This window comes from Chionomys nivalis, chromosome 24 (assembly GCF_950005125.1).
Source record: "Chionomys nivalis chromosome 24, mChiNiv1.1, whole genome shotgun sequence".
In the NCBI taxonomy this organism is placed as follows: domain Eukaryota; kingdom Metazoa; phylum Chordata; class Mammalia; order Rodentia; family Cricetidae; genus Chionomys; species Chionomys nivalis.
Genome location: NC_080109.1, coordinates 15,852,453 through 15,866,846, shown reverse-complemented (window position 1 = coordinate 15,866,846; position 14,394 = coordinate 15,852,453).

Sequence of the window (14,394 nt, the reverse complement as noted above, 5' to 3'; positions counted from 1 at the left end):
TGCATCTAGTAATTGTGATTATATATAAGGCAGTATATCTTTAGAGTTTTTATGAAATGTGTGACATGATATATTTAAGAATTATATATAACATATGCCATGATATATTCAAAGTTTATACCATAAATCATTTTTATATAACTCAGTTTGGAAACATTATTATCCTATTTTAAAGCACAAAAATATTGAGAGAGGGTGACAGAGAAGAGACAAAATGTAAACATCTCCTTATTTCTTTTTCTAAGTGATGTTTCCTAAACTTCAAGGTATCACTACCAATATTCCTATTTTAGAAGGCAATTTAAAGAACGTGATTTTATCCTGGGCCTTCTGTTCCTCAATGCTCTAAACTGGATGAAATCAAAGGTAGAATACTGTGCCCCTTCATTGCCACTCTCAATGCAGTGCTGTGCTCTTCAAGTAAGTCTCCACCTCCATAATCTCCAGTGAAGCACAACAAAAGTTATATTGTTCAGATGACACTTATTGAATGAGTTGTTTGGTTTGCAATCCAGAGAATCCTCCGCTTCAAATATGCCTTGCCCAGAGGTGAGAACTGTCTGCAAAGACCTGATAGATTACAACATTTTTTTTTAATTGGTGTGGATTGGTGAGTGGGATATTGTTCCGTCAGTACGGTGTTTGCCAGCTCAAACATGATGGCCTGAGTTCAGTCCCTAGAGGCTGGAGATGTGACTTATAAACCAAGAGTACCAACTGGATGTTCTTCCAAAGGAGCTAGGTGTGATTCCAAGTGCCTACATGGTAGCTCACAACAATTTGTTACTCCAATTACAGAGGATTTGGCTTTCTCTTCTGGGCTCTCTGGGCACAAGGTACATACCTGGTAAACAGATATATAGAGAGGCAAAACATCTATATGTTAAAAAATGATAAAATCATAATATTATTATTTTTATCTCAGATGATCCATTTTATTTTCTCCCTTCCCTGCACAGTCTCATCTCCTTTCCTAACAAAAGTTTTAAGGTAATTTCAGATAGATCTTTAGAATGATTATTTGTCACGATCATTGGCACAAAAGAAACAAGACCAAAGACAATCAACCTCCTCTTCTATTTTTTTCTGAAATTAATATTCCTAAATCCAGGAATAGCAGTGACTCTCATAATCTCAGTGTGAGCAGGCAGACACAGGAGAATGCCTAAAGCTCACTAGCCAGTCAGTCTAGCTAAATTGGCAAGCTCCAGGTTAAATAAGAGAAGTTTTCTCAATAAAAAGGTGGGGAGTGACCGATGAAGATTATTAGTGTCAAGCTCTGGCCTCCACATGCAAATGCACATGTGTGTGTAATGCGCACACACACAAATAAAATATTAGAACAGAACAAAAAAGTTAATGTAGTGTCCATCACTGCTCCTCAGACATATTGTACATAGGGCAATTTTCTGTTGCTCTATAGAACTTTGTCCAGCAGAAATGTCAATAACTTTCATCCAGTAAGAACAACCCCCAAAGCCAATGCTTGCTGGCACAAACTCCGTCTTATATGTAATAAATTGCTGAGAACCACCCTGGCTTCTTAAATGCTCTTTGAAATGATCTTAAACTCGTTAGCTCAAGAACACAGTGAAACACTCCACAGGTATCCATTTTATATTTTACTAACAGTCCACAATATTTTCCTTTCCAAAATTATACTTTGGCATAACTTAACTCACTTTGCCTGTGGTCTTTTATTTGCAAAATGTAGACATATACTTTGCTGAGTTGTAAATATTGAGTCAAGGTGTGTGAAGGACTTCACGTGAACCGTAAGGCTGTGCGTGTGCAGTTAAGTGGGTGTCTCACACTTGAAACTAGGGCTGTGATTGATCAGTCCACAGCGGTAGGATTCAGCTCCTTCCTACTCACCTGTATATAACAGACTTCGCAAACTTGCCGGCAATGTCTTTTCAGCTGCTTCTATCACATTCTTTAAAATCCTTCCTGACCTGACTCCATTCTAATTATATATCTCCTACCTCATGGAAGTAGTGTGCAGTGGGAACTACATGTCAAAGTCCAAGCGAGGTGACCTTTGCCAACGGAAGTTTTCCGGTGCTTGTCTCCAGTAGGCTGCAGCAAACATAAGCTTTTAAACACCTCCAGCACTATCAAGTAAGCAAACTGACATCTAAAGATAAAGAAAGTCTTCCTGCTCGACCTGGTGGCAAAAGTCTTTAATCCTAGCCCTTGGATTGGGGCATAATTATCATTACATTACAGTTAAGATCCACTTTCAAGTGAGTACATACCATGTTTATCTTTCTGTGTATGAGTTACCTCACTCAGGATGATTTTTTACTAGTTCCATCCACTTGCCTATAAATTTCATGATGTTATTTTTTTTTTTGAAAGCTGAGTATTACTTCATTGTGCAAATTTACCACATTTTCTTTATCCATTCTTTGGTTGAGGGACATCTAGGCTCTTTCCAGTTTCTGACTATTATGAATAAAGCTACTCTGAACATAGATGAACAAGTGTCATGCAGGAGGATGGAGCGTCCTTTGGATTTATGCCAAGAGTAGCATAGCTGCTTTTTTAACTATGGATTTCTAATACAACTTGAAATCAAAAATGATGATAGCTCCAGCAGTTTTATTGTTCAGGATTGTTTTAACTATTCTGGGTTATTTCTTTTTCCATATGAAGTTGATTATTGTCCTTTCAAGGTCTATAAAAAAATTGCATTGGAATTTGTATAGGGATTTTATTGAATCTATAGATTGCTTTAGGTAGGATGACCATTTTGACTGTGTTGATCTTACCAATCTATGAGCACAGGAAATCTTTCCATCTTCTCATATGTTCTTTAATTTCTTTCTCCAAAGACTTGAAGATTTTAGCATATAAGTCTTTCACTTGCTTGATAATATTTACCCCAAAATGTTTCAAATTATTTGGGGCTATTGTGAATGTTGTTGTTTCCCTGACTGATCGTAATGACCAGTGATTCTTAATTCCTGATTCATTTTGTTTTTATTTTTATGGGGTATTTTGTTGTTGGTGGTGGTGGTGGTAGTGATGGTGGTGGTGGTGGTGTGTGTGTGTGTGTGTCTCTTTCTTTTGGTTTTGTTGCTATGATATTATTTTTTGTGTTTTCATGGGTGTGGTTAACAACTGTATGTTGGAGTTTTCCTTCTAGTCCCTTCTGTAGCACTAGATCTGTGAATATTGTTTAAATTTTACTGTATCATGGACTATCTTATCTTCTCCATCTATGGTGCTTGAAAGTTTGACTGGGTATAGTAGTCTTGGCTGTCATCTGTAATCTCTTGGAGTTTACAGAACATCTGTTCAGCCCTTCTAGATTTTAGAGTCTCCATTGAGAAGTTGGGTATAATTTTAATAGGTCTTTCTTTATACATTACTTGGACTTTTTCCTTGCAACTTTCTATATTCTTTCTTTGTTCTGTAAGTTTAGTGTTTTGGTTATTATGTGCTACAGAGACTTCCTTTTCTGGTCCAATCTGTTTGCTATTCTGTATGCTTTTTGTGCCTTTATAGGCATCTCCTTCTTTAGGTTAAGAAAATTTTCTTCTATGACTTTGTTGAAAATATTTTCTGGGCCTTTGAGGGATTCCTCTTCTTCTATTCCTATTATTCTTAGGTTTGATCTTTTCGTAGTGTCCAAGATTTCTTAGATGTTTTCTGTAAGGAATATTTTATATTTAACATTTTCTTTGACCTATGTATCTATTTCTCCTATCATATCTTCAATGCCTGAGATTCTCTCTTCCATCTCTCATATACTGTTGGTAAGGCTTGCATATGTAGTTCCTGTTCTCTTAGCTAGATTTTCCATCTCTAGGATTACTCAGTTTGTGATTTCTGTTTTGCTTCTATTTCCATTTTCAGATCTTGAACAGTTTTATTCACTTCCTTCCATTGTTTTTTTTGGGGGGGGTTGTTTGCTTAATTTGTTTGGTTGCTTGGTTGGTTTGGTTTTCTTGACTTTATTTAGGGGATTTATTCATTTCCTGTTTAAGGAACTCTATTGTCTTCATAAATTTGGTTTTAAGGTCTTTTTTCTTGTGCTTCAGCTGTGTTGGAATATTTAGGGTTTGCTGTAGTAGGATTACTGGATTCTGGAGGTAGCATGGTGTCTTGACTATTGTTGATTTTGTTCTTATGCTGGTATCTAGGCATCTAGGTTTGTGGTGATTATAGGTCTAGGTACTGATTTCTAAGTTTGCCTTTGTTGAATGGGTGTTTTCTTCCTTGGTTTCTGTGTGATCTCCAGTCTTCTAGTCTGAGTGCTCTGTGGTTGAACAGGGGCACTCCACCCAAGTTAGGGCTGGACTTCTGGTGGCCAACTTAGCCTTTGGTGGAGCAGGGTGTCTCTGCCAGAGTTGGGGGCTAGGACACAGCAACAAGGAAGGGAGGGGGATTAGGAGCAGGATAGGGGAGTTCCGCTGGCTGGTGGGTGGCTTCTGGACTAACAGCAGGCCTCCACCCAAGTTGGATCCCAAGGTGTTATTTTCAAAAAGAGATTGCTGAAGCAATATAAACATTCTGTACACTATTTTCTTTATTGTGTTGTTTTCTCTCAAAACCAGAGTTCTCATACATTTGAATTTAGTCTTTCCATTTTGCTAACCAAATATATTCACCCTAAATAAAAGGATCCTCAAGTTCACCTGTCAGTGTTTGGGTTCTTCTGAGAAGTTGAATAATTCTGGTTCATTTTCCCCACATGGCAGCCAAACTACTTCTGCAGGAAACCCCTGTGAGTATCCTGAAATCCCCAATCTTTGAAGAGAATATTAAAATAGCACTCTATCCCTATTCCCATTCCTTGCAGTTCTTGAGAAATACAAACACAGGGATGATTAACAGAAAACTAGCAACACAGTTAAGTGATAGCACTCGAAGAATGTCTCAGAACTCCTACATAAACTATCACAACTCCCAACATGGTTACCTACATGAGTGACCTAGTAGAAAACCCCAAGAAGGCAATATGAACTTTTGCTGGAAAAGCCACAGAAGCTTTGGTGGATTTTTCTCACAGTCCTAGGAATATGCACACTGTCCTAAGGACCTGTCCTCCACTCTTCTTCTGCTAGAGAATGCCACTCCCTCTAGGAGACTATTACCTTACACCGGAAAGATGCCCAAGTTCCCATGAGTCTCCTCCTTTAGACCACCCAGAGACACTCCAGGATCTGAGATATTCACCCCAGGGCCAACCCTATGCCATATGCCCAATCCTGCCATTCCAGTTCTTCGAAATTATCATGGTGGGGAGTCTTTCTTACTGTAGCTAAAGTTATAACTTAAAGATTTGCCCTTTCATCATTTTGGCAAAAAAAAATTTCTGTGTAATTGAATAGTTTTATCTAACATTTTATCATGGAAATTTCAAGCAGATGAAAAAATAATTTTACAAAGCTAAATAATTTTTATCTATATAATCTGCTAGCCCTCATCATTCCATCTTATCTTGCAGTATATTTAAAAATTAATTGCAGATGCTAGCATATTTCTCTTCAAATACTTCAGTATAGATACTACTGAACAAGAGCCCAAAAGAAATTCTTTCATTTTTCTTCAAGATAAACTTTATATGCAGTGAAACATATAAATTTAAACTATGCAGTCACTTATTCTCAGCAGGTGCATACTTTCATAACACAAACTCTTAACAACATAAGAAATAATTGATTTATCTGGCTTCTTGACCTTTAATTATCTGTCAACTCAAATGATAGTTATGTGTTTTAAAATCTATATGTTTATTTACAGTCTTGTGTTTTCAGAATTAGCTTTGCATGTTCTAATATATTCAGCTTTGCTCTTAGATTTCGGAGTGAGTGAAATGCAGTAAGGCTCAGGTCACCATAGTCAAATGGCTTCTACATTCGTCAGTTGTATATCAGAATCTTCCTCCTTAAATTCTTGTGTATTTCTTTACTTTATTCCCTTTTAAACATTTTGCTATTATAAATCAATTTTCCCAATTATATTTCATTTGTTTTTTTTTTTTTTTTTTTTTTTTTTTTTTTTTTTTGGTTTTTTTTTTTCGAGATAGGGTTTCTCTGTGGCTTTGGAGCCTGTCCTGGAACTAGCTCTTGTAGACCAGGCTGGTCTCGAACTCACAGAGATCCGCCTACCTCTGCCTCCCAAGTGCTGGGATTAAAGGCGTGCGCCACCACCGCCCGGCCAAAAATAATATATTTGTATTTTTATTGCATATATAATACAGTTTTTATTGCATATATAATACAATCATATCTAACCTCAGTTACTCCAGCAACTTTCTTTAGGCCCTACCAACATTTCTACCTCCCAACTTCATATTCTTCTGCTTTGTTTTTTATTTTGGGGGGTATGTTTGTTTGTATTAATAGTCTATTAATTCCAGTTAGTTCTGCTCATATGTACATGGCTGCAGGGCTATTGATTATAACCCTCCAGCAGCCACACCCTCCTCCAGCAGTCATCAACGGCCAATAATTTGTCAGCTAAGAGTAGGGCGCCCGAGAGCCCTGTTCCCATCCATGCTAGAGTTTTTATGGCTTAATCTGGTGCAGGTAAATACAGCTGCTGTGAGTTCAAGTATGCAATGGCTATAATATCTCTAGAAGACAGCATTTCCCAGCTCCCCCTCCCCAGCCTCCTTCCACCCTACCCCCCACACTCCCAATTTACTGAAGAGGTCTAGTCTAATTCCCTTTTCCAGGAGGATCCATGCATGTCTCTCTTAGGGTCTTCCTTGTTTCCTGGCTTCTCTGGGGTTGTGAACTGTAGATAATGGTGGGAAAACCCACAAAAACAGCTGACACAAGTTAATGGGAGCTCACTGACTCTGGACTGACATCTGGGGAGCCTGCATAGAACTGAACTAGGCCTTCTGAATGTGGGTGACAGTTGTGTGGCTTGGGCAGTTTGTGCGGCCACTGGCTGTGTGAACAGTATTTATCCCTAGTACAAGAACTGGCTTTTTGGAGCCCATTTCCTATGTAGGGATACCTTGCTCAGCCTAGATACAGGGAAAATGGTTTTGGTCCTGCCTCAAGTGATGTGACACACTTTGTTGACTCCCCGTGGTAGGCATCACTCTTTCTGAGGAATGAATGGGGAGTGGGGTGGGGGAAGGTCAGGGGAGTAGGAGGAGGGCAGGGAGAGGGAACTGGAATTGGTATGTAAAATGAAGAAAGGTTGTTTCAAAGAAATAAAATTTTAAAAGTTTTAAAAATTATTCTTTTACCTCAATATTATGTTGAATGAAAGCCATTTTTCCATTCCTCCCATATAATCATTATTTCCTCGGTCTCATTAATTACTTATGAAATTATATTTATCTCCAGTTAGCTAGCTTTGCAAAGTTATGTATCCCATGTTAGGGCAGCGTTTACACTGCCTCCTGTTTAATGTTTTATGTACGCACTTTTATCCATTATAGTACATTTTAAATTCATATATACATATTAACTACTAGGTACAAACACTGTAGTCACTATAAAATCATTTGGCTGACTCTTTTTTAAGATATCCTCCTTTATAAGAGAACTTGAAGTTTCAGAGAAATTAAACAAACATTAGGTCAGCATTGAAATCATAAATTCAACGTATCTGCCCAAGTTTGTGCTATTCCAAAGCCACATTATTTCTACCTCACCAAACAACATCATTAAAGCACTGCGAGAAAAGAAAGTACATATTATATGCAGTCAGCCCTCCAAAGCCATAGGGGATTGGTTCCACAAACCCTCATAGCTACAAATACTCAAGCTACTTATATAAAATGGCATTATATTTACTTACAACCTTCATCCATCCTCCTGCATACTTTACAGTCTGTAGATTGCTTATAATTAAGCAAACACAATGTACATGGTTGTTATACTGTGTTGCTTAGGTATTAAGAAAAAATATCTGTGCTCCTGCAGTAAAGATTGAATGCTTTTGGTATTTTCAATCCATGTTTGGCTTAACACATCAGACACCAAGAGCTGATATATATAATGCATAGATAATATATATAAAACATATTTTCAGAAAATTAATTTTGGATGTTTGAGGTGCCTAATGAGGAATATAAATATGTTGTTTCCTATTTCATAAAAATACAAGTATTTTGCAAGATTTCAGATATAGAGAATGTGCCAAGAGAATGATCACTCTGATTTGCCGGTTCCTTTGGTTTATAAGGTATTCCTCTAAGAGATCCCTTTTAATATTCCACCCTTACCATAAAGAAATCCCCTGTTATTTGCAACCTGGTTACCACATGCTGAGTTTTAAGCTGTCCTCCCCCGCCTTTGGACACGGAGAGCCCTTGGTTCCCACTTTCTGTATCATAAACTCTTATACTTGAATTCTACCATAGTGAGTATTAGTTCTGGGATAAATAACAGTAATTCTTAAATAATATAAGCCCTTTACTTTTTAAATGTTTTCTAAGAATGTGGCTGCCTTTATGCCTAGAAAGAAAGGCAATGTGCATGTTGCCCCATTCCTTCTAGAGGTGTTGACTGTTAGTTATGCCAGTACATCAAGTCAACGGAAGCCAAAGATGATCACTTTATGGTGTCCATACATCATTCACACTTCCTGAATCTTTAGGCTGAGGAATAAGATGCTGAACTTTTTGTTTTCTTCAAATTACATCAAAAGTAATTGCTTTCAAGGAAAATATGAAGAAAGTGTGTGAACAGCCAAGGAATTTGAAGGATTTTTAGTATTTTGTGCATAGTACATTTATTCTTATTCTAAAATTTATATGTTTTGGATAGCATAGAAAGACATAAAATTAACCCTTAAGATCTATAATAACACAATGAACATTTTTATAAAGCTAATTCATCAAAAGCTTTTCCTAGGGGCTGAAGAAATCACTAACCAGTTGAGTGCTTGTTGTTCTTTCAAAGGACACAGGCTCAATTCCCAATACCCACATTAATTGCCACCACTCATAACTCCAACTCCAGGGGATCTGGTGCCATATTCTAACCTCCTTTCAAGAACCCCCCCCCTCCCCACATACATACATGCTTTAAATCTTTTATTTTACTTATTTATTTGTTTATCCCACCACCACCACCAGTTATGTTTGGTTCTACACTAGGTCTCTAGACTATCCAGTTTCCGGTCCTTGGTCAGGCAGTGTCGGGCATGGGCTCCCTCTTGTGGTGCGGACCTCAAGTTAGTGTACTCATTGGTTTCTCACTCTCACAGACTCTGAACCACCATGGCCCAGCACATCTTCTAGGCAGGACAGGTTGTGGATTAAAGGTTTCATGACACCGTTGGTGCTCCAGTTTCACAACTGGAAGCCTTGCCTGGTTTCAGAAGGAGGCTGGTTCGACAGATTCTGTATCCTCCATTACTTGGAGTGCTCACAAGGGTCACTCTTATAGGTTCAAGAAGTTTCCACGGGGGCTGGAGAGATGGCTCAGTGGTTAAGAGTATTGCCTGCTCTTCCAAAGGTCCTGAGTTCAATTCCCAGCAACCACATGGTGGTTCACAACCATCTGTAATGAGGTCTGGTGCCCTCTTCTGGCCTTCGGCGTACACACAGATAGACTATTGTATACATAATAAATAATAAATAAATATTTTTTAAAAAAAGAGAAGTTTCCACGGAAGTGGTAATCATGAAGCCTACATGGGTCTGTACTAGGTCCTTTGCATACACATTGTGATTGTTTCATTTGGGGTTTTAATGAGAGTGGGGTGTCTCTTACTCTTTTGCCTGATTCTGGGACCCTTTTTCTCTTACTGGATTCCCTCATCCAACCTTGATAGGAAGATTTGTGACCAGTCTTACGGTATCTTGTTATGCAGTATTCCGTTGAGATTCTTGGGAGGCCTCCTCTTCTGAATGGAAATGGAGGAACAGTGGATATGGGGGTAGGAGAGGCAGAGTGGGGGTGAAGGGACTGGGAGGAGTGAAGAAAGAGGAAACTGTGGTGGAGATGGATTGTATGAGAGAAAAATAAATAAATAGTTTTTTTAAAAAATCTTTTTTCTTTGAAATACAGAATGAGTTCTGAACCATTGGCCTCATTAGAAACCCTGAGATAATGACAGAAATCTAATCACATGATAATAGCAGACCAAAAAGATGAAGGGATTTATTAAGGTTGAGTTACATTATGAAAGAAAGTATAATAAATATGAAAATAAGTTATATCAAGTATAAAATCATCAAAACCCATAGAAAACTGTGTAAAAGAATAAATTCTATGAGTGTTGAAAATATATATCATAAGAGAGCATGAATGTCAAGAATAATACTGATGTCAAGAATTGTCTGGATATAGCACACATTAGCTCATTTAATTTGTCCAACATCCTAGCAAATGGGGTGCGTTACCCTGGTTTAAATGCTAAGAAAACTGATGTTAAAGGAAATTAGCCTACAGGACATTCTCAAGATTTGTAGCACATTTTGAATTCTCAAAGAGGTAGACTGACCACAAAGTCTTTGCATTCTGATTAGTAGAACAAACGGTGTATTATCAAAAGATGATTTAACCAAGAACTGAACTGTTAAAGCTACTTAATCTTCAAAACTAACCATTCTTACAGGTTCAGAGACATGAATTTTAATTACAACCTTCTCTTGTTCTCCAGTCACAGGTATGATTGAGAGAGTGTGCTTGTGGGTGGATTTTACAAGAGGATCTTCTATCAGATAAGTGTGCCGGCTAGGATCAGAACGTTCTGGTAAGCCTCTCTGATCCAATGCACTCGGGTTCACATGCTCCTGCTGCACTGTTTGTTCTTTGCACTGATCATTGTTCCACTGTCCTCTTCCTTTCACAGACTTATTTGAAATATATTATTTATTCTTTGAGAATGTCATATACATGTACAACATATTTTGATCACATTCACCTCCCCACTCCAACTTTTCCTAGATCCCTCTTCCCATAGTCCTCTCCAAACTCCTGAATCTAATTAGTGCTGCCCACACATGTATGGGTGGAGGGCCATTGACTGGAGCCTAAAGAAATCTGATTCTGGGGACTGAGGAGATGGTTCAATGGTTAAAGTGCTTGTAAGCATGAGGACTGGAATTGGGGTCACTAGAACAATGATGACTGTGCTTCAAGACCCTCCTGTAATAATAACTTTAGAGAGGAGAAACAGGTGATTCCCAGAGCAAACTGATCAGAGAAACCAACCAGATTAGTGGGTCCTGGGTTTGAGTGAGAAACCCTGACTCAGTGAATAAAGTGGAAGAGCAATCTAGGATGCTATTTCCCCTATTATCAACCTTGGGGCTCAACATTTATATACTTACATTTATGTTTATACAAACACACATGCACCTGCCCACACATATGTCCCCCACACACAAACGTGCATACACATAAGGCACACGTGGAAAAAAAGAATATTGACTATCCCCAAACAGTTATCAGCTATCAATATCTCTTCAATGAGGGGCGGGACCCATCTTCCTTTATCTTTATATCACCAAGTATCCAAATCAGCAATGTTTTCCAACAAGCAGCAGCCAACAGAGGGTTTCTCCAAGCAAGTGTTCACCTAGGCCACGGAGCAGTGAAAAGTATCTTAGTCCTTTGCTAAGATCAGCCACCAGGAGCAACAGTGAATGCTAAGGTTGAAACCAAATAAGAAGTCCAAATAAACCAGGCAGTTGTGGCTCATGACTTAATCCCAGCACGGAGGAGGGAGAGACAGGTGACTCTCTTTGAGTTCAAGGCCAACCTGGTCTACAGAGTAAATTCCAGGAGATTCCGGAGTTTCAAAGAAAATTCTGACTTCTACACATCCAAAAGTGTATTTTGTACTATTCTTATAATAAAACCTTTTAAAAATAAATGTCTCCCATTTCTTGTCATTCCTATTGCCATCTCAACACAAATATTTGTTTAATTATGCAAATTATTCTAAGACTTTTTTTCTAGCTCTAAAAAGTGAATGTAAGCTTGATACAAAAAGCATAGACTTTTAAACTGTTCCGGAGATCGAAGTCATGCTGCATGCTGTCAGGTGAGGTCAAAAAGCCTGGGTTCAAGTTTGAAGAAAAATGCAAAGTATGTAAATATATAAAATTGCTATAGCAACATCTTGAGCCTTTGCTACTAAGTACAGAGGTAATTTACATCGGTAATCTTATGGTTCTTTGGACTACAGTGCTCCTCATGCAAACATTTTCTTCAACTTTCAGATAGTTAGCATTCAAAAGCATAGGGTATAAGAAGCTTATTGTATATTGTATAAAAATAAAAGTTGTATGATCTTTTGGTATTGTTAAATAAATTAGGGGACTCTGTGTAGAACATTCAAGAAAAAGAAATAATCCTGCCTTAGCCAGGGATCCTCAGTCAGGGGAACTTTCCCCCAAAGGATTTCTGAAATATCTGAACATTTTTTTTATTATGTTGATGGGACAAAGGGTGCTACTGGCACTGACGAATGGCCGTAGATGCTTCTAGAAATTCTAAAATGGACAGGTTAGCCCTGTAAAGGCTCATCTTGTTCACCACATAAACAATGCTAAACTTGAGAAAACCTCACTTAAGAGCTACTGTCTTGGGGTTTAACATACATAGCATGTGGTCCTTTGTGGGTTGCTGATGGTCGCTGTGCTGCCCGCACCTATTCAAAAATCCAAGTTTGATTTACCCACAAGCCCTGGGAAGCTCAAGGGCTTCTGAATCTTCCTCTAGATTTTCAAAGAAAACAAACAAAAACCTTTACGGAAATTTATTCCAGATGTTTGGGGCTTTCCCTGGCAACGGTATCAGTTTCATCTATATTCCGATGGCTGTAGCCAGTCAGAGGCCTGTATTGAATGCCAAGAAAGGCCAAGAAGTGAAGACTAGCAGTGATTTCAAAAACTACAGATGTATTCTCTGAATATCACGCAGTCCCAAGCCCCATGTCTTAGATATCCTTGTGACCAACAAAATATTTTTGTGGGTAGTTAATAAAAGTTGATAATCTCAATAAAAACAAAGTACTCTATAGCAATATCAAGCACGAGCTCCTTTAAAATAGGAATTATAAGAATGAGAAATCAACATTCAATACAAAACCTTCTACAAGTTGTATTGGGACCTAGCTCACCATAATTAAAATTTCCAGGTGGATAACTAGCTTTTTAGGCACCACTTCTAACTCACAGGTGTTTACATTGCTTAACAATGATTTCATATTTTTCAAACCCATCACATGTCTTATTAAAATAATTCTTTTCTAATTCAGTTTTAAGGTAATTTTAATTGCTTAAAATTTAAATTAAAATCCCATATTTTTATACAGGCAATGAAATCATTATTTGTATAAAATCAAACAATAGCTTATGAAACCAAATAGCATACAACATTCTTATAATGGAGGGATACAGAACAGCAACCAGGCAGATGATGCTAGCATTCTGGTCTTGTAGAATCTTTTAATAAATAGTCTAAAGCAAAAATTTCCATGTACTTTATTTTAAAACAGTGGAAGTGAGGGCAGCTGGCTTAAAAAAGAGATTACTTTTTTTTTCAAATATCTAATATCAAAGTTTTTCAGGATCAAATAAATTCCTGAAAGGGAGAAATAAATGCCTAGTGGCATCAGCGGATAACTCAATCAGTACGGAACCATATTGCCAGCAACCTACATTGGCCCTATGCTGAAAATAACGAGTGGTTAGATTTAGTGTAGCAATAGACAGCCTACTGTTCAAACCAGACTCAAAACCAATTCTTTCTTTCTCCTTTCCTGAATGCGAGAGTTCCTGTCACTAATGAGCTGGCTGGAATATGCTAAGCAGTTCATCAGCCGTACCTGTAGGCTATCGGGGGAGAGGGCGGCTGGAGGAAAATAGTGCACCGCATGGCAGAGGTGATAAAAATGCAGGGAGCCTCATAAATCTCTCCAACCCATTTACCGAGAGGGATGGAAGCTTCTGAAATCTCTCATTTAAAGGGCATTCCAGCTCAGTCTATTCTATTATGCTATCCAGTAGCCTTCTGTGGGCAAGTTATTACTGGGAAAATTGTCATTAGAACATTGGTATTAGAAATTTCCAGCCATCGAGCTAGACTATTTACAGAAGAACTAAGACAAATAAGCCAATTGTGTTCCCTCTGATATTCTATTCTAGTCAGAGTTTGTGTATGATCTTGGTCTTTGACATGCTGAGATTAGTAATGTCACAAATAGTCTAACGAGAGTTTGCTTTATTTAAAGCGATTTATTAAAAATATGACATAAAATTTTTCTAGACATACACAAGAGGTTTCCTGGAGGAACTGAATATATCTTAATTAGGTAGAACGTCACATTGTACCTCAAGAAAATGCCTCACGAGACACCCAGAGATATCCTCCCACCTTGAATACCTTTCATGGGTATGGTAGTAACACACTTTTGCTGATTTGTATGGGCGTTCAGAAACTTATAACACTATCA